The following is a 22,125-nucleotide window of genomic DNA, read 5'->3' on the forward strand; positions in this document are numbered from 1 at the left end:
TCTCAGTAAACCCACATCTCTTTCCCCTTGGGGTTGTGCTGAAATGTTTTGATTCATGAGAAATGGATCCCTTAGTCCTTAAATAATAGTGCATTTACTACTGTAAAATCACCAAAATTTGCAATAAGTATGAAATTAATTAAATTATTATTATTAGTTAAAAACGTAAAGGCTCTCTTTGTGAAAGAATCTTTTCAGAGTGAAAATCCAAAGATCAACTGGTAATTAATGTATGTTGAACAAAATAGTCCTGGCTAGTACATATTAATAACAAGAAAGTGACAATTTCAAGACACATCCTTTCTCTGCTGGGTCTAGAAGAGGCATATTGTGGAAGTAAGGAGCTGGGATTACCCAGATCAATTAAAGAAACACAAAATAAATAATGCCCATCTTTCCAGGAAGTCATCATAAATGCCTGATGACTGATAAACTGACATGAGACATTAAGCTACTCAGCTTGGGCTGCTGAAGACAATGCAAAAGGTAGGGTTTTAGTTCACAAATAGGCAAAACCAATTTGTCATCTTTCACACAAGCATTTGTCTTGATATAAAACCTTGCATATATGATTTATATCAAGTATATGCTCATGTGTGTGTGTGTGTGTGTGTGTGTGTGTGTGTATAAAACGACAGATCATATACATGCATACTGACATGTTGGGAGGAAATCCCTTGGCAAAATACCTCTAAAACTGAAATCAGTCAAAGGGAGAAATAAAGTTTAAAATCTGTTTATCGATTATAAACTGCAGTCTGGGGCTGTCTATTTCCTGTTCTGGCAGAAGCAAGCCAGACCTTCTGCTAACCTCTCAGGTTCAGATAAGCCCTGTGTCGCCCATGTATACCCACTGATATGGAGATGAACTACGGCTCTCTACTCCTGAGGAATCCTGTTGATATGCAGACGCACTAAAGCCAGGCAAGATATTCTGGAAATATTACAATTTTACCCACACATGTATGATAGAGGGTTATGAAACTGTGAAGAAAGGCTATGGGACAGGTTGACTGGCTGTTTCCAACTAAATGTTTTGCTTCACAAGGACAGAGCATCCAGATCTGTGGTTTTTCCCTCCTTTTGGTTACTTTAACTTTCAGACTTGGCTTTCCTTTCTGGGAAGTGGCCAAGATGCGCCTCCATAGTGGGTGGGGCTGCTCCTGTCCACGTCCTGCATGAAGTGCTGAGGCTGAAGGGTGCTCTGGGGGAAATCCATCAGACTTAGATCAAAGAGGCTTTGAAAGCACCAAACACATTTCCTTTCCTCCCAGCTGGTAATTACTGCAACGCTATTCATCTCAGTTATTATTTTAATAGACCAGGGAGATCCTGGATACTTTCAGAGGATCAGAAACAAAGGTTGCTGGCCCAGGAGAGGTGACTCCAGATTCCTGCAATTTGTAGGCTGCTGAAAGCAGGGAGTTAAAGGAGCAGTTTCGACTTTTGTCTTCTCTGAGCTTAAAGTTAAAAAGCAAACTCTACTGTTACCCCCAAAATATTTTTTTCAAGACTCAGCTACTGTGGAATTCACTGAAGTCTTCATTACCTTATCACTCAATTGTCTTCAGTTTTATGTTGTTTCTTTAAAAATCCATTTTACTTAGGCTGTAATTTGCATGCAATAAAACGTACACATTAAGTAAATGGTTTGATGAGTTTTGACAAATGTATGCTTTCACTCCAGTCAATATGCACACCATTTCCACCACCCAAAATATTCCCTTGTGCCCAGTAGTATACTGGTAAATATTTAACAGCAGGCTCTGAAAAAAAGTTATATTTAAACAGCTATTTATATCGACATATTAAGACTATTATACAGTTTACTGATATAGAGGATTTTTATTTATTTATTTATTTACTTATTTATTTGGTACCATTAATACAAAATTACATGAGCAACATTGTGGTTACTAGATTCCCCCCATTATCAAGTCCCCACCACATACCCCATTACAGTCACTGACCATCAGTGTAGTAAGATGGTACAGAATCACTACTTGTCTTCTCTGTGCTGTACTGCCTTCCCTGGGCCTCCCCCCTACATTATGTGTGCTAATCAAAATGCCCCTTTTTCCCCTTATCCCTCCCTTCCCACCCAGCCTCCCCAGTCCCTTTCCCTTTGGTAACTGTTAGTCCATTCTTGGGTTCTGTGAGTCTGCTTGTTTTGTTCCTTCTTTGTTCTTATACTCCAGATTTTTCTTTGTTCTTATACTCCAGATGAATGAAATCATTTCATACTGTGTTTCTCTGCCTGGCTTACTTCACTGAGCATAATACCCTCTAGCTCCATCCAAGTTGTTGCAAATGGTAGAATTTGTTTTCTTCGTATGGCTGAGTAATATTCCATTGTATATATGTACCACCTCTTCTTTATCCATTCATGTACTGATGGACACTTAGGTTGCTTCCATTTCTTGGTGATTGTAAATAGTGCTGTGATAAACATAGGGGTGCATATGTCTTTTTCAAACTGGGCTCCTGCATTCTTAGGGTAAATTCCTAGGAGTGGAATTCCTGGGTCAAATGGTATTTCTATTTTTAGTTTTTTGAGGAACCTCCATACTGTTTTCCACAATGGTTGAACTAATTTACATTCCCACAGCAGTGTAGGTGGGTTCTCCTTTCTCCACATCCTTGCCAACATTTGTTTTTGTTTGTCTTTTTGGATGGTGGCCATCCTAACTGGTGTGAGGTGATATCTCATTGTGGTTTTAATTTGCATTTCTCTGATGATTAGCAATGTGGAGCATCTTTTCATGTGCCTTTTGGCCATCTGAATTTCTTCTTTGGAGAAGTGTTCAGATCCTCTGCCCATTTTTTAGTTGGATTATTTGCTTTTTGTTTGTTGAGGTGCATGAGCTCTTTATATATTTTGGATGTCAACCCTTTATCAGATATGTCGTTTATGAATATATTCTCCCATACCGTAGGATGCCTTTTTGTTCTACTGATGGTGTCTTTTGCTGTACAGAAACTTTTTAGTTTGGTATAGTCCCACTTGTTCATTTTTGCTTTTGTCTCCCTTGCCTGGGAGATATGTTCATGAAGAAGTTGCTCATAGTTATGTCCAAAAGAGTTTTGCCTATGTTTTCTTTGAAGAGTTTTATGGTTTCATGACTTACATTCAGGTCTTTGATCCATTTTGAGTTTACTTTTGTGTATGGAGTTAGACAGTAATCCAGTTTCATTCTCCTACATGTAGCTGTCCAGTTTTGCCAGCACCATCTGTTGAAGAGACTGTCATTTCCCCATTGTATGTCCACGGATCCTTTATCATGTATTAATTTACACAAAAGTAAACTCATTACGTAGATATCTTGCCAATGGGTTTCAGCCCAAAGCAAGTTCACTATGGATTCAATGTGACCAGAGAAATGACAGTAGAACATTCTTGGGGTGAAAGGGTTTATTACCCGGCTTGTTCTCCCAGTGGTAGGTCAAGCACTAGAGTTATGTTTGCATCCAACAGTCTGCAGGTCTATAATCCTCCGTCATCTCTGCCTCCACCCAGAGTACTGGGCTGAGCTCTTTATATAGTGATTCAGTCAATAGTAGCTTATTGCCTACGGGTGTGGAAGCCATAGCCTAGCCGCAGGCCAGTTACATAAGCAGTGTAGGTTCAGTGAGGATCCTGGCTATAGGAACCCCAACTTTCCTCACAGTAGGGTAGTCCAAACCCTGAGAAAGTTGTGAACTACCATGCACATCTTGATTGCTAATTAGAAAAAGTTGTTTCAGCCCAGAAACCACTGAAGTATGTGAACTGAGAGGCATTGGCTATGGAACTTAAAATCAAAGGCATCAAGCTTTGCATTTCTGATTATGTATTCAAACCATAGTGTGACAGTGCATGAAGTCAGTTTTTACTAGAGTCATAAGTAGTAATTAGACATAGACTTAAAAAAATTATTTTTATTAAGGTATTATTGATATACACTCTTATGAAGGTTTCACATGAAAAAACAATATGGTTAGTACATTCACCCATATTATCAAGTCCTCACCCATACACCAATGCATAGACATAGACTTTTAAAATCCAAATCAGATTTGTATTACATGAAATTCCTCCACTTGTTTATCCCCAAGCATAAAATGATCTAAATGGGAAACTACTGCCTGTGGCTCCTTTCTTTATAGGTAGTCTTTAAAATAGCTCAGTTGTAACCATTCCAACTTGGGGGGACACACTAGGAAAGAAATGAAGAGGTTCAAATGTTGTACCATTTAGGTTCATAGTTTCTAGTCTTCAGAGCACCCAACATCTCTTCAAGGATTTGATGCCAAAGATGGGGGGAAAGAAAATAAAGGTTGGGTAAAGAAATTGTTCAGAGGTGTTTAAAGACCGTTCTTTACCAGAGTGAGCAAGTTAAAAGGGTCTGGAAGGAATGAAAATCTAGCAACAGATTGTGGTCTCTGAATACCATTCCCTACTAAAAGGAAGCAAATCTTCAAGGAAAGCAGTGGATTTCAGATCTGGAACAGAAAATATACAAACTAAGGCTGGAACATCTTGCTTCCAAACTCAAGGACATGCTCCAAGATTGATGAGAATGTGGCAAAAAGACACAGGAACTTGGAGGCATCCCGACGGGCAAATCTGGGGCAATTTGAGCATAAAGAATAATGACAGTAATGGCTAATAACACAGAGTAAAAAATAGTTTGAGTTATAATAATACTGTCCCTTATACCCCACCCCCATAATAAAGAATGACAATTAATACATGTGGGAGAAACAGTAAAACTAGAAAATCACTTTTTGCAACAAATTTTGTTAGAATTTATTTGATAAAACTTATCAATGGATGCTAAACCACTGAGTAATAAGTTATTGGAACAGGATAGTCACACAGTCTCAAAGTGTCACCCCAAAAGACTTGTTAGTTTCAAAGAGGAAAGGAGGTCATCACCATGGAGAAATCTGGTGGATGCCACCTTAACGGAATGATCAAATTTCCTCCCCAACAATGGGCCCAGGTAACACCACAGGTCTTCCGATGAAGGGCAGAAAAGCCCGCAAGTATCTTTGCCAAAAATGTTTAACCTTAGTCTCCTCATGAGGAATCAACTGGAAAATCCAAATTTAGAGACTTTTGGCAAGCCAACAGGCCTGGGTTCTTCAAAAATCAGTGTCAGGAAAGACCAAGAGAGCCTTGGGGAACTGTTCTGGATTAAAAGAAACTAAAGAGATTTTACTAAATACAGTGTGTGGTCACTGATGGGATCTTGGATTTAAAAATAAACAAGCATAAAAGGCACAATTGTGACAGTCTGGGAAATTTAAACATGGGCTGTTTATTAGTTAATAGTAAAGTTTAATTTCTTGATTGCAATAACTTGTGTTTTGTAGGGAATGTTTTCGTTCTTCGGAGGCTGCATGCTTAGAAATCAAGTGTCGTGGTTTCTACAGCCAATTCTCAGTTAACAAAAAATGTAGATATGTATAAATATATAGGGAGTGATAAAGCAAATGTGGTAAAACATTAACAAGTGGTGAACCTAGGTGAAGGATTTATGGCTCTTCATCATACTATTATTTCAATTTTTCTGCAGGTTTGAATATGGTGAAAATTATAGGTTGAGAGAAAAGAGCTGGCCAAAGTGTAATAATAATTATTTTTCTTAAATCAACTCCTACTTAATTTTTGCACGTTTAATTTTTTAATGGAAATATGTTCATATGATTAAAAAAGGTATACAAAGAGATTTCCTTCCATCCTTACCCCCATCTGCTCTGTTTTGTCTCAATTCCCCCTCTGCCATTTGTTTTTTACATACCCTTCTAGAGATTATTTATGCATATACAAACAAATTCAACTTATTTTGCTTCTCTTCCTTGCTACACAAGATAGCTTATTCCACAAGTAGTTCTGCCTCTTGCACCTTCCACCTAACAATATCTTAGGTATCTTTCTGTACAAGTAAAGAGCTTTGATGTTTTCCTTCTTTCTTACAGTTGTATAGTATTCCACTGGATGAGCCTACCACAATTGATTTGATTTTTAACAGACTTTAGATGGTTTCTCGTCTTTTGCTATTGAAAACAATACTACAATGAATACACTTGAACAGATACCTATTCACACACTTGTGCTGGTATGAATATTTGTAAAGTGGGATTGCCAAGTTGTAAGGGATGCTTTTGTAATTTTGATGGCTGTTGTTGAGGGAGATGTAGGGCTCCTTTACATGCAACCCCACCCCCAGTGCAGGAAAGCGGCTTCCCTACAGCCTTGTCAACAGGATGTGCTGTCAAACCTATGGGATTTTGCCAGTTGGATAAGTGAAAAGTGTATTTGGGGGAAACTTTCATTTGTCTTGCTATAATAAATGAGGTTGAGCTTCATTTCACATTGTCTAAGAACCATTTATAGTTGTTCTTCTGTGAATTGTTCACATCTTTTGTCCCTTTATTATTTGATTTTGTTTTATTTGAACCAGGGTTTTCTAGAGAATTAGAGCTTACACAAATGTGGGAAATTGAAGGTCTAGAGTAGAGGTGTGGGAAGTCTCTAACCATAACAGCTAGGGATACTGGTGCAGCTGGGTGGGTCAGAGCCTGTGGGAAAATCCCCAAAGCTGGGTGTGCGAAAGAGGTTGTTTGCCTTGGCCACACTGCGTGGGAGTGCAGCTCAGCACTCTTCAGCGGGCTGCTGTTTGCTGATGGCAGGTGGAATCAGGAAGTGTCTCACCAGAAGGACCTTGCAAGAGTAACGGCTTCTGCTTCACTTCTGTCCTTTTCAGTGTTATACAAGCTCCTCTCTTGGCCAGCTTTAACCCAAGACCATGCAGAAAACTGGTTTTCCAGCCGTAGACTGGAGTGGTGGTGCCAAGTTGTTGAAAAAAATCTAGCATACTCCACCCCATTGTCATCTTGGCTTCCACACTCACTTCCTTTACCTCTACTTAAGTTTTCAAATAAAGATAACAGCAGAATCACGTTTGCACCTACAGGCGGCAACTTTCTCTCATAGAACCAAAATATTCCCTCTCCTTTCCTCAAAAGAGGATAAGCAATCCTGTTTGTTCATTCCTCTCCTACCTGAGTCACAACCTACCTTTGATTCTCTGTAACTTAAATACTTAGATGTAGGGTTAACTACTACTGTCTTAGTCAGTTCGGGCTGCTATAATGGAGTCCCATGGATTGGGGGGCCTTAAACAGCACACACTTATTTCTCACAGTTCTGCAGGCTGGAAGTCCAACATCAAGGCACTGGCAGGTCTGGTTCCTGGTGTGCAGTTGTCTGCCTTCTTGCTGTATCCTCACGTGGTGGCAGAGGGAGAGAGAGAGGTAGAAGTAGAGATAGAAAGAGGGGGAGAGAGGAAGTTCTGTTGTCTTTTCTTTTTCATCATCTCATTCATGATGACTCCACCTCATGACTAATGACTTCCCGAAGGCCCCACCTCCAAATACACCATCACATCAGGAATTAGGCTTCAGCAGATGAATTGTGGGACACAGATATTCGGTCCACGGCAACTACTATCAGTATATTTTATGGTGGATAAGAGGGGAATGGAGTCAGGGAAACTTGTATGCATACATACATATGCATTCATACCAAAGCAAGGAGAATACACTCATACCAACTATAGGCCTTTTTTTTTTTGACACTGGTCATGTGGAGATAGGTGGCATTCATGTCACTTCTGCTACCCCCTCATTCCCTTTGCATTCAGCAAGGACCTCAGCTGATTGTGGCTTATGGCCCTTGTGGGTTTGACCCAAAGCTTCATTCCTGAAGGGTCTGGATTATTTAGTCCTGCCAGAAATGGATTGTGGTCGTTTTCACTCACTACCTTTTACTAAAGGATGTGGGAGGATTAAGAGGTGCTTTGAAGCCTCATGTGGGTGCCAGGTCTACGCCTCCCTATCCCCACTGTGTAGTAGGAACCCAGTTCGCTTTGAGAGTCAGGATCATTCCCAGGCAGTACTCTTCTTAGTTCAAGGTATAGGATCCCAAAAGGGCCGGGGTGCCTCAGTTTCCAGATCAAGGCAACCATTGTGTGTCCCTGGTGGAAGCACTCCTTGAGTCCCCTGGCTGGTCCTTTCAGGTCTTAGATATCTCATCGCATCTCCTCCCTTATCTTTGGGTCAGAGGCAGGGAGGGACGGACAGGGAGAAAGACAGAGACACTGATAGCTCCCAACAAGGGGAGAAAAAGCAGCAAGAATCAAGAAGAATGCCATTAGGCAGAGAACTTGACCGAAGCGTCTCCTTCTGTGGAATCATTCTAACATGGTAAAAGAAAAAAGAAAAAGAAGAAGAAAAAAAACATATACTATATATGACATATTATTACATAATAGATCTGTATATTATGTTGGTATTATTATTGTATTATGCTATAATTATATACATATCTACTTTACCACTTTAGAATGACTCAGTGTATCTTTTTTCTTTTTCTATTTCTGTATTCATAGGAAATAGGCAACATGTACTGAAGGCTCAGGTGCTGTGTTGTGTGTGCTTCCGTTTTGCAGGTGAGAAAGTGACATCCAGAGAGGTCGAGCCGCCGGTAACGGGAGCTCCTGGTGGTGCAGCTCCGGAGGCCCAGCTGCTAACAGCTGCTCTGGACAGAGGGCGGTGACGGATGCTTCACAACTTGTCTAGGCTGTTCAGAGGTGCTCGGACAGTGTCATGTTTCGACGGTGATGAGTCTGAAAGAAGAAACGCCTAACTAGGTGCGGCGGATTGATCTCCAGTTCTTGCCGGGAAGGTGAAGGCTGTTGAGCAGGTGCTAAGACGTTCCGTAAATAGGTTGTTTAGACGTTTTAAAATAAGGTGCTGAATCCAGTGTGAGATATGCCATCCCCACCGTCTGAAGAGCTTCAGATTAAAGTCACTTGAGGAATCTGCTTTGGATAGGAAGCCGATAGCCACATCTTTTCTCTCCATTATGGCACCCAAAGTAAGAAACTGGAATTAATATCACTAGAGAACTTTATAAGATTTTAATGTCTAAGAATCCAAATTAGCATGGCTCTGACCAAGGGTATGAAAAACTAATCGGAGTATAATTGTCATATAAGGTGATACCGGGGCAGGGACCTGGAGCGGGCTGCCTCCGGACACAGGTATTACTGAGGGACAGACCCCGTCACTCAGTCCCCCCGGGGCAGCTCAGTCCAGCGGCTTGGATGGTGACCCCTTGAAGGTCTGAGAGGGGGCTGGCTGCCGCTGAAGGTTGACATCCTTACAGTTGGGCCATGCAGAGTGATTATTTGGAGCCCTGGAAGAAAACGCACACTTAGAATTCAGCTTGGAGAGGCTCTCAGGGCAGTGGCTGGTGCAGTGCGACTACGGCCAAGACAGGCGGGCTGCGAACTGTCGACTGAGCGCCACCTGTGCCTCCTCTGGGAGTTGACCCATATCTTCCATTGGATTCTGAGGGGCGGGGCTACTTCTAATAGGGCATCAATAAAGCTTCGGGATAATTAAGTGCCTAATGGAGTGTCTAAACTCAGCTGGAGCAACTTACACGGAATCTTGCTACATCTGCGATGCCTTTTTCACTCGGCTAAGAGGTCGCATTTTTGACGTTGTATTTTCTTTCTTAAATTCTTTTACTATGATTGTGGCTGTATGATTTTGCATATTTATGACACTGGGTATGTTGCGGTGGCCACACTGTGCAAGTCAACACATAAATGCAGAAGAAAAATAATACAGAGAACCTAAAAGGTTCCAGTGTGAGATATGCCATCCCCACTGTCTGAAGAGCTTCAAATTAAAGTCACTTGTGGAATCTGCTTTGGATACACAAGAACCCCAGAAACTGCTTTAGCCAGAACGGCCCTCGGAGGAATGCAGTACTATTTGGACATGGGCACTGATTCTTGCCAGAGAACACTTGGCTTTTTGTTGGAAATTATGTAGACTTTTATTATGGCCTTTACAGACCTCTTCTCTCATCTCCTGGGAAAAGTTGCTGCCTTTCTCCAGTATCTGTGCTTTGGTTCCCAGCCAACCAGCCAGACAAGACACTTATTAAGTGCCCACTGTACGCACTGTTCCATCTGACGTCTGTCTCTTCCTCCCAAAGCTTGCCCCTCACCTTCTCCTACTCCGCTCTCGAGTGGCATACTGGCCTGGCAGAGCAAACCAGCCAGCCAGTGAACCAGGGGCTGGACCCTGGGGCCCTGGGTCTATTTTGGGAGGGTCCTTGGGGCTTCAGGGAGCAGCGACTTGTTCTCTTTTATGCCCTGGGTGTCTCTATTGCACATCACCCAGACTATTGCCAGCGGAGCCCTGGTCCTTCGGTTCAGAATTTTTTGTTTGAATCCCTTAGAAGGGAAGATTCTGCCCCAATTAAGGCTTTATCTTAAAAAAAAAAAAGATGTTAAGATGTAAACTGTTGCTGTTAGTATAGGCATCCCTAGTCCAAGTCCTTAGTTATGAGAAATTTCAAACATACATACAAGCTGAGAAAATAGTATGACTCCCTCATTTCAATAATAATCAGCTGATAGCCAGTTTGGCATCCTCTTCCCACTGGATGATTTTGAAGCAATCCCAGACTCCACAAAATCTGTAGATCATTCAATATGTATTTCTAAAAAGGGACTTGTAAAAAATTCCACAGAACCATTATCCCATTAATCCCCTTCTGCAGTTTCTTAATATCAAATATCTAATCAGAAATGCTCAGGTGATACAAGTGCTTTCTCAGTTTGCCTGTCATAATCAGTTTCCAGAGAAGGTCTGTGCACAGTGGCTGCTTGAGAAGCCTGTTAAGTCTCTTAATCTGTATATCACCATCTTGTCCTTGGGTGGATCAGGTCTTTTTTAAAGTGGCAAAACTATCTGTTGAATCTTATCAAAGATGTGTTTTTATGTCATGAAATCAAATAATCTTTAGTGAAAAATCAAAATTGCTTTATTGACTTGCACACATAGCTGAAAACTTACTAATTTCCCCTGATAGAAACAGTCCCCTGCCTCATCATACTTCTTCCCCTCGTCACTTGCCACCATTTTCTGTTTAGTCTATGCCTTTGCAACTGTAATGTGCAGTGTCTCTCCCTCATTCTGTCAGCCTCCAGGTGCTGGTAGTGCAGAAATAGACTGAAGACCTAAGAAGGCACTAGTTAAGAAGCTGTAGAGGATGGGGATGGAGAAATTTTAGGTTGGTGTATTTTAATTTAGTTATGGATGTACTATTCCATGGACATTAGAGACTGACTTCCCTTTGTGAAAGATGAGGATTCAGAGCTCGTACCCTCCCCTCCACCCCCTCTTCCTAGTTACATTCTGTTGTTTTTGGTGGTGGTTTCTTCCATAACATTAAATAACTCACTTCAATTTCTATCTTGTTTCATCAGTGCCCAGTAAGCTCTCTAAGCCTGTTCACTTTTCATATGTTCAAGGTAAAAACATTGATTTTTTTTCCCTGTAACCACTTGTTCTTTTTGATCTGCCTAGAGGTTAATTCAAAAAGAGGAATTCCATAGAGCATTTATATTATCTGTAGAAACAAATTGGTTCACACCATGAGACTACTGCTCATCAGAACACCTCATTGGTGATTTGAGTGCATCCACATGTAACTTCCTCAGAATGAGTGCTTGGCAGGTCATTTTTCTAAATCTTTCCATGTTTGAAAACACTTGATCGATAGTTGTTGGCCTGGGTTGGAAGTTCTAGGGTCGAAATAATTTTCCTTAAGAACTTTGAAGGCATTTTGCCATTGAAAAAGTAATTTGCATGGTTAATTTCCTTAGCTATTATTACTATGGTGCTCACATTTGAGTACTTAGGATTTGAATAGTGCCAAGCACTGTTACAAGTGTTTTAATGAGTATTGAATTTAATTCTTCACCCTGTGAAGTTTGTGTTATTATTATTGTGGGGAAAATGGATATTTCTGACCAGAATTCCTGCCTGGCTTTAATAGCACCCAGTGTCCATATATATGAGCCTGTTTGCACATCACATCTATGGGATGTTTACCAGGGCAGAGCAGCTGATCAGCTGTGGGACTGCCAGCCCAGGATAGGGGTGAGAGGAAACACCCGTTCTCTCCTCTTCTCCATTCCTGGTACATAATTGGTCAGATGTCTGCCAGTCACCGAGGACTCACCCACTGAGTTCCTCCCAGTGGGAGGGGAAAGGGGAGGAGACAGTGTGGAGGGAGAGGGGCTTCCAAGGGACCAAGAGCCACTGAGCAGCAGGGGTTTGGAGCCGTGAGAACAGGGAGGGAACTGAGAGAGCCACCAGTGCCAGAGATGAGAGTATGAGCCATGAGAATAAGCTCCTTTAATTGCCAACTTCTTGTCCTTGCTTTTACTCAGTCATATCGAATCCACTGGGAACTTGTCCCTAGTGGGGAACTCCCTTCTCCCAGAGCTACAATTATCCATGTCCTACAGATGAGGAAACCAAAGCATGTAACTTGTCTAGGCAGGAACTAAACTCCAGAATCTGCATTCTCAAACTGACAGCTTTCCACTCAAGGCCACAGCTCCTGTGGAAGGCCTCTCTTCCACCGTCTGGTTTTCACGGGATTCCAGAAAGACCACTAACTCCTTCAGGTCCAGGAATAATAGTTTCCCAGTGTTGTTGGTCCCCAAGTGCTTAACTGCCCCTGGTTGGTCCCCATAACCCTGCCCACACCTCTGTAAAGATTCACTAACTGCTTTCCTTAAGCCTTCTGAGTCCCTGTCAGGGATGGTGACTAATGTAGTCATGCCTGGGAAATGGCAGGTCTCAGAGTCAGCCTTGTTCTGTCAGATTCTGGGGTTGTTACCCAGAAATAGATTGGAGACATAAGAAGACAATAGTTAAGAGGCTGTAGAAGATGGGGATGGAGAAAGTTTAGGTTTGGTATATTTTAATGTATCATTGAATACTCCCACTTTTTAAAAAAACAAACTTGTTCTAATCTAGTTATAGTTATCACACTATTCATTTGCCATTTTTATCTGTTACTACATCTTATCTACGTAGTAAAACAGTTGATCTAAGCACCCTATTTAAAAAAAAGATGTCGTATAACTCTAAGTTCTTGTTTCACCACTTTTGACCTGTTTTGAAAACTAGCGAGGCTTTCTGTGGAACACCGTGGGGCTGCCAGGTTCGGCCTCCCCATTGTGTTTTTATCATCATCACAGAGGAAGATGGTTATTCTCCAGAGTTTAGACACCTGGCCCATGTGAAGGCATTGTCTCTGGAAGGGTCATCATGGTAACCTCCCCTTTCAAGACAAGCATTTAAGTTTTATCAAAACAGAGGACTTGGCTTTGTGTTAAATTGGTCCCCGTGGCAGTGTTCATCACAGCCTGTGTGCTGTGTTACCTCCCTGTGCTCCTGGCATATTTTATCCCTGAGATCTGGGGCTTCAACTCATACTACCTCCTTGCATGTGGGACTCAGACCAGAAGCTTGGTCTCTTCTAGTATGTTTCAACAAACTCCATCTTCCATAAATAAATCAAGCTCTCTGTTGTCTGCATATGGCTCCTCATCATGTGGTTACCATTTCTTCTTGGAATAAAGGCTTTTAAATTTGGGAAGAAAATTTTATGCACTGGAACAGACAATTGTTTTTTTCTCTGTCCAACATCTCTCCTCTCTCTTCCTTTTTCTGGTAATTGCATTTAATTTCTCTTGGTGGGCTGGCCCATTGATTAGTCAGTTAATTTTCTCACAGTCTCTCTCCCCCACTAGAAGCTCTGGGAGGGCAGGGACCCTGTTATCTCCATTCACCCCTTTGTCTCCAGCACAAGAGATTTTTGGTGCCTAGCACATACAAACATTCCTGGGACAACTGACTATCCATTTGGGGAGCAGTCAGTTCTCTGCTTTTATGTTTTCACAAAATCTGTATAGATCAAAAATCTAAATGTCAAAGACCTGCTAAAGTAGCAGGAAAAAAAAGAGCATGTTTACATAATCTGAGAGATGGAAAGAAATTAAGAAGCAATAGGAGAAAAAAAGATGGGGGTCCCAAATTTTAAACCTTATATATACAACCACATCATAAACAAAGTTATACAATAAGTAACAAAATTGAAAACATATTTTGTGGTATCTGGCATGTTAATACCCACAATGTCTAAAGGGCTTTTAAAAATAGATAAGATAAATATATGGTACTGTGTACTCAAGTTTATGAATCAAAGAAATAGAATAAACTAGGAAAGATACCACTGTCACTTATTGGACCAGCTTAAATGTAAAAATCTAGAGAAAATTTCAGTGTCTGTAAGGGGGTAGAAGAGAAGCATTCCTGCTCTGTTGATGAGAGTTGAAAATTGTACCATATTTGGAGATGGTAAATGTAGCCGTTTTTGTCTATTTTCATGACCATGACTTTCAACTCTGAAATTCCCTCTGAATGATCCATCCTACAGGGGTGTATGTGTGTGAATTCATGTGAGTGTGTGTGAATGTGGGAGTGTGTGTGTCAAAGTGTAACATTGTTGGCAGATGTGCCCACACTCTCCTCCACTGAAGCTCTGGGAGCACAGGGACTCCTGGTTCCAGTCACCCCTTTGTCTCCAGTACCAGGGATGGTTGGCGCATGGCATATGGAAGATGCTCAAAAACTTGAATAAATGAATGACAGGTAGATACAACTTAAAAAACTGGGGTTATGCTATTAATATGTAATACGGATTTGGGTCAACTTATGAATGATACAGAAGGTATAGTTCACAATGAAGACATCTGATTACTCCCACAGATGCAGTAAATTACTGAAGTCGAAATATGTAAGGTAAAGCTAGAAGAAATTCAAGAATAAATTGTCATAAGGAAATCACAGGAGACACTTGAACACACCATTCTCAATCTTTAACAAGTTAAATAAGAAAGACAAAAGAGTTAGAGGCTTTGTAAATAGGTTGACTTACAGATACATGGAACTTTGTGGTCTGGGCTTAATCACCTTCTCTTTTTTTGTATTTTATTTTGTTTATTTTTTTTTTCCTTTATTTAAAATCAAGTATAATTGATATACAATATTATATTGATTTCAAGGTATGTAATATAGTAATTAGACAGTTATCTACATTATTAAATGCTCACCCCAACTAGTGTAGTTACAATCTGTCAACATAGAAAGAGGTCACAGAACTATTGACTATATACTCTATGCTGCACTTCCATCCCCATGGCTAATTTATATAATGATTGAGATTTTGTGCCTCTTTATCCCTTTCACTTATTTTACCCACCCTCCCCAACCCCTCCCCAGTGATAACCATCAGTCACTTCTTGGTATCTATGAGTCTACTGCTATTTTGTTCATTTTGTTTTTAGATTCCACATGGAAGTGAAATCATATAGTATTTGCCTTTTTCTGTTTGGTTTATTTCACTTAGCATGATAACCTCTAGTCTTCCTATGTTGTCCTAAACGGCAGGATTTCTTTCCTTTTTATGGCTGAATAATATTCCATTGTGTATATGTACCACACCTTCTTTATCCATTCATCTACTGATGAACTCTTTGGTTACTTCCATATCTTGGCAACTGAAAATAATGCGGCAATAAACATAGGGGTGCATACATCTTTCTGAATCAGAGATTTTGTTCCCTTTGGGTAAATTCCTAAGAGTAGAATTACTGGGTCTATGGTATGTCTATTTTTAGTGTTTTGAGGAACCTCCATCCTGCTTTTCATAGTGGCTGCACCACTTTATATTCCAACCAACACTGTAGGAGGGTTCCCTTTTCTCTACATCTTCTCCAACACTTGTCTTTTGTTATTTCTTGTCTTTTGGATAGTGGCCATTCTAACTGGTGTGAAGTGATTCCTCATTGTGGTTTCGATTAGCATTTCCCTGATGCATAATCATCTTGTCTCAGTCCATGAAACTCTCTAGTTTTGCACGGCAGGAGTATTACAGGGTACATTTTCTGATGACAGTGTAATAAAACTAAAAATGAATCACAAAAAGTTTATTTAAAAAATCCAAGGCTTGGAAGTTAAACAAATGAGCTTTTGCAGTAACCCTTTGTCTAGGGTTAACTTCTGTCAAATAGCAATTATGGGGTCCTCAGAAGTTAAGAACATAGAAAGCACAGGGCACCACAGGGCACCGAGACTTATGAGAGGCGCAGCCAGCACTTTGCTCAGGGTAGGAGTATGAAGCATTTTCGTTATTAGTCAGAAGAGGATTAAAATAAAGTGAAATAAGGTTCAATAAAAAGCCAAGAGAAATAAAAACGGAACTCCTGGACACAAAATCAACAAAAAATGAGAGAAAAGAACTAGAGTAGAATTTTTAATACAAGGACTGATTCTCTTGGAAAAATAAAGTGACTTAACTTGTGGCAATGCTGTCAAGAACAAGAAAGAGAAGCCATTGGTAATGGGCGCAGGGCGTGGAGCCATAGAGGTGAGCGGGCGGATGACTCACGACCCAGTGGCCCCCTCGCGCGCCCTCTCTCGTGGGCGTCGGGGGTGGGGCGCTCTGGCGGCGGCCCGCTGGCCCCTGCTGAGCTCCGCTGAGCTACTGGGCACGCAAATGCAGCTTGTCCTTGGCTTCCAGGGGTCAAGCGGCAGGTGCTGGAGTCCAGCTGCAGTGGGCAGTCTCCCTTCTGGAGACGGGGGGATCCCGTGTCTCTGGCCAGTCTGGGCCGTTCTTCTAAATTGAGAACGTGTAGGCTTAAGAGCAATAGATGGCCATTTTCCATGAGAACGTGGAGCGAAAGCCTTCCTGCCAAGAGGAGGCTGCAGCCCGCGGGGGCGTGCGGGGGAGAGAGCGGGAGGGGCCCTGGGGCCCAGAGCGAGCCGTGCGGGGCTGCTTGGGGAGGCGGAGAGGTGCCTCCTGCCTTGGGTTCCCGGAGACTTTTTTTTTGGCCTTATGTTAAGGTATAATTTTCAAAAGAGCACACAATATGACTCAACAATAAAAACAGTGTCAATGATTTTCTTTATCTTATTAATTAAAGTGGGGACCAGGAAGACGTTGAAACTGATTCAAAGTCCAGTTTAGATGGTTTGCTGGTTTATACTAAACTGGTTACTGTCCTCCTGTGCCGGAACCGTAACACCTGCGATTCTTTTCCCCACTGGTCAGAGATCACCTACATGTCTGAGAAAATCTCAGTTCATCTCTGCCAGCAGAGAATTAACGCAGCCCAGGCAACAGAAAGGCAATCAGAGGTGCAAGGTGCACGCCAGCCCTGCCCCGAAAGAGCACGCAGCAAGTCTGTTTTCCATTTTCAAATTTTGGATAGCTTTTAAGGTAATTAAAAATAAGTCCCCCCTTTAACCTACACTGAGAGGACTTCCGGTGCTTGGAGCCTCACGGTCTGGAGGGAAAGAAGGGGATCAAGCAGCCAGGGCAGCCGGGAGGGGACTTCATGAAGGGCGGAGTCCTCCGCGAACCCGGGGGCCAACCCTGGAGCCCATGGGCTCCCACGTGAGCCTCCCTTCCCGCACCTCTGAACCAAGCTCTGTAAGAGGGCAACATTCCGGCGTGTGCCAGTGGATTTCAGTTCATTGTAAATTAACCAACTGAACTATTGATCAACTTGTGTACATGAGAGTCTTCTACGCGATTATAACCAGGTTGGAAGTATACAAATGTGCCTGTACTCTGAGACCACTCTGCAGGAGTTCGTTGGTGTAATGCGCTGAAATTAATTTGGTGTGAACCACCATGCATGTGTTATTTTTTCCTAGAGTGTTTTATAATCATAGATGTTATTGCAACTTGTGGAGAGAATAAGAATGGTGTATGTAAACTAACAGCAATACTTACTAGTGAAAAAAATGAGAAAAAGGCACATTTGTGTTTTCAGAAATCATTCTTGGTAGTTACAGCCATTGCTGTGGGTTGTGTTCCATAGAAGGAACTCTCTCCAGGAAAACTGGGGATTTGGGGATGGCGTCAGTTATCTAGGGCTGCTTAACAAACCACCCCCAAATATAATGTTGAAAGCAAGAATGATTTATAATTTCCTGTAGTTCCATGGGTTGGCTGGGCTCAGCTGGGGGATTCTTCTTTGGGTTTCTATATGACTACAGTGACGTGGGAGCTGGAGGGCTCCAGGTGGCCTCCCCATGGGTCTGCGGCCTTGAGCTGGCAGTGAGCTGGGCCTCCCTCTCTACCTGGCCCCGCGTCACTTGCGGCTCTAGTGCGGCCTTGCTCACATGGCAGCTGGAACATTCTGAGAATCGGAGGAGCAAGCTGCAAGCCTCATGTCTGCTGCAGACTCCGAAAGCCGGCCGAGACCCAAGGGGTGGGGCAAAGGACCCTGGCACTTGATGGGAAGAGCCACCAAGTCACACTGAAAAGGGGTACGTCCCCTGAGGCCTGATTCTGTGGGGGCTGGGGGGGCTTGCTTGTCTCCTCCACCACAGACACTAAGGCTGCCGCTTGCTGTCTTCAAGGGGTCAGCATGAAACAGGGATTGGGCATATATGCCACCAGCTTGATTCAGACAGGGCCACACAGGAGGGAGGACTTCAATGAACATTTACTGTATCGAACCAGACTGAATGAGTTCAGACCCAAAATGAGTGTTCCCTTGCTTTGTAACCTCTGTATCCTTACCTTGCAGGTCAATGGACCAAAACCCCTGGAAAAAGAAAAGGATGGAGTAAAATCTTCTTCAGGATTTTTTGTTCTACTTAATTTTAACAAATATATATATATATATATATATCAGCTAATGAGTATTTCAGTCTTTCACGTCTGAACCAAAAATGTAATTATGGATTTGATTTTACCAATGCTTGCTGCCTGCAGTAGTCAGTGATCACAAATCGCATTAAATGAAAGGTGAACCCCATTATAGTATCTGGAAAATGGAGCTTAATAAGTTTTGTAATTATGGGGCAAATCTATGCAAATTGCAATTTTTATTAGGCAATTTTCCATCTTCATCTAGGCTCTAATAGTCTATTAGACTTGTGGCAGTTCAGTGCTTTTATTAAGGAAGTTCTTTAACTTCTTTTCTGTTTGCTTCCTTCTAATGAAGAAATTGTATTTTGGGGTAAAATGGTCACAGGCCTGATTTACTTATCTTTTTGAATCTTATTACAAATAAGAAACTGAATTCTATGTTAATTATTCAGCTAAAACTTTACAGAGCCAATTTCTGTCCATCTTACATAAAGACCCGAATCTAAGAGACTAAGAGAATTTTATGCCAAAAACAAGATCTTCCAATTGAGGTCTTTTTGTTTATTGTATTGTGCTGGAATGTTGGCCGGAAGAAAAGGACTTTATTTTAAAATCTTACCAGGTCAGTTTTTCATCCTAATAGGGTTGCTTCACCTATTCAGTGATTGAAGTTACAAGTCATTTTATAAACTGGGAATTCAAAGTTGGCACATAAAATTAACCATTACACTACCTTTCTCTGTACTACTGTATGGTTGTGGTAAGGTGTTATGATATATCAGATCCGTTATTCTATGTTTAGCAAATTATCAGGTTTTATTGCCATATATATACAAAAAGTTTTTGTCAAAGTTTTAAAATCATGATTTAATAATAAGAAAATGCCCCATACATCAAACTATAAAGCTTTTTGCACAGCAAACGAAAACATCAGTCAGCAGAACAAAAAAACAACATACTGAATGGGAGAAGAGTTTTGCAAATCATACATCTGATAAGGGACTAATATCCAAAATATATAAAGAACATACACAACTTAATATCCAAAAAACAGCCTGATTAAAAATGGGCAGAGGACTTGAACATTTTTCCAAAGATGACATACAGATGGCCAACAGACACATGATGCCCGGCATCACCCATCATCAGGGAAATGCAAATCAAAACCACAATGACATACCACCTCACACCAGTCGGAGTGGCTAGTATCAAAAAGACACAAAAGGAAAACAAGCATTGGTGAGGATGTGGAGAGAAGGGCACCCTCCTACACTGTTGGTGGAAATGTCAGTTGGTGCGGCCACTGTGGAGAACAGTATGGAGGTTCCTTGAAAACTTAAAACTGGAACAACCATTTGATTCAACAATTCCACTTCTGGGTATTTATCTGAAGAAAATGAAAACACCAGTTCAAGGAGATATCTGCACCCTCATGTTCACTGCAGCATTATTTACAGTAGCCAAGACATGAAAACGACCTAAGTGTCCATTAATAGTTGAATGGACAAAAAAGATGGTACATCTATACAATGGAATATCATTCAGCCATATAAAACAAAGAAATCCTGCCATTTGGGACAACATGGATGGGGTTCCAGGGTATTATGCTCAGTGAAATAAGCCAGACAAAGACAAATACTGTATGATCTCATTTATACGTGGACTCTAAAAACCAATATGAATGAACAAAAACCAAAACGAACAGACTGATAGATACAAGGAACAAATTTCTGGTTATTAGAGGGGGGTGAATTTGGGAGGGCAGGCAAAAAAAGAAGGTAGTGGGGGAATGGCTCTGTGTCACTAAGCCTTGTAGGAGGTCTTTCCAGGCCACTCGCATATTCCTGTTTGCGGCGCTGGAGGTGGCTGGGGTAGGGCAGGGCTGGGCTTGTTCCTAAAGTTATAGCAGAACCTGGCTGAGAAACAGAGCATGACTGATGAGGCCTCCTGAAGTAACTCCCAAAGCAGCAGAAGTCCCCTGAGTAGGCGCAGGGACCTGCATACTTTTGGTTTAATTGTAAGAAAGTTTTGAGACAGGTGCTGATGTCTCCATAACACTTGAGCTTTTCAGTGACATGAAAAGCATTACCTGCCTTTTCCCACTTCTTCTTACCTTACGTCTTCTTCCCCATGCAGATGATGCAAACCACCTCTCCCTTGGTGGGGGGTGGGGAGGATGTGTCCCAAATAAATGGTGGTCTGGGTTTCCCTGGGATCGGCGACCCAGCAGAATGATTACGTTCACCAGAACCTGTGTTGTCCCCTCCACAAGGTAAGAGCCTTGGCAGCCTTCACTTCCTCCTTCCTGTCCTGTTCGGGTCATAGGGAACATTAAATATACATGTATTAATATCTTTGCTTCATTAATGTGGTGCGTTTCCTGCCTCAAACTCTGGTTTTGTCATCTGGCCATTAATTTTGAAAGATAATCAGGCTGGGAATGCATTCAAAACCTTCAAGAAGTCGCTCTGTTGTCTTATACTTAGAGTTGTCTTTGAGAAGTTTACTGATTCACAACCCTTGTTGGAAATACTTCTTTGAATATTAAATATCAATATTTATTGTGTAATTTAATATGTATATATACAACATATTACATGTCAATATATAAATATAATATGTATATATGTACACATATGTATAGATAATATAATAGATGTATACTATATTATGTAATAGAATATAATGTATTATGAATTTTAGATATTAGATTTTAATATTAAGCTGAATATTAAAGCTTTTAGAGTTTGCTCTCTTTCTTGTGTTCTGATTTTCACATACTCATTCTTGCACTGAGTGCTCCGTGGGCACTTTGACAGAGGGACTCAGAGCTCTTCAGCTATGGTTGCTCTTCCTTCCTTTTTTCTTTCCCTTCCTCTCCTTTTCTGCCTGGATCTAACGCTGAACTGTTGTTGAAAGTCCTGGATCCCTCTCAGGATCTCAGCCTTCAGGTTTTCTATCCTTGTTCTCTGCATGCACCCAGCTCCGCACAGGGCTTGCTCACTGGCTCCTCAGCACTGCCCATTCTGGTACTGGGCCCATCCCTTCATTGCCATGATTTTTTTTTTATTAAGGTATCATTGACACAAGAAAAACAATGTGTTATTAAATTTCACCCTTATTATCGAGCCCCCACATACTCCATTGCAGTCACTGTCCATCAGTGTGGTAAGATGCCACAGAGTCCCCATTTGTCTCCTCTGTGCTGCACTCTCTTCCCTGCGACCCCACACACACTATGTGCACCAGTCATGATACCCAATAATCCCCTTCTCCCTTCTTCCCCACCGCTCTCCCCCACCTCTCCCCTTTGGTAACTGCCAGTCCCTTCTTGGAGTCTGTGAGTCTGCTGCTATTCTGTTCCTTCAGTTTTGCTTCGTTGTTATACTCTCCAAATGAGGGAAGTCTTTGTCTTTCTCTGCCTGACTTATTTCACTGAGCATAATACCCATTAGCTCCATCCATGTTGTTGCAAATAGTAGGATTTGTTCCTTTCTTATGGCTGAATAGTATTCCATTGTGTATAT

At 41.6% G+C, this 22,125-nt stretch overlaps 1 pseudogene; it reads right to left on the reverse strand.

The window, feature by feature from the left end:
• Window positions 1–22,125, reverse strand: part of LOC118934425 (Y-box-binding protein 1-like) — a 46,516-nt pseudogene that overhangs the window by 11,318 nt on the left and 13,073 nt on the right.

The sequence above is a fragment of the Manis pentadactyla genome, chromosome 15 (genome assembly GCF_030020395.1).
Source record: "Manis pentadactyla isolate mManPen7 chromosome 15, mManPen7.hap1, whole genome shotgun sequence".
Lineage (NCBI taxonomy): Eukaryota > Metazoa > Chordata > Mammalia > Pholidota > Manidae > Manis > Manis pentadactyla.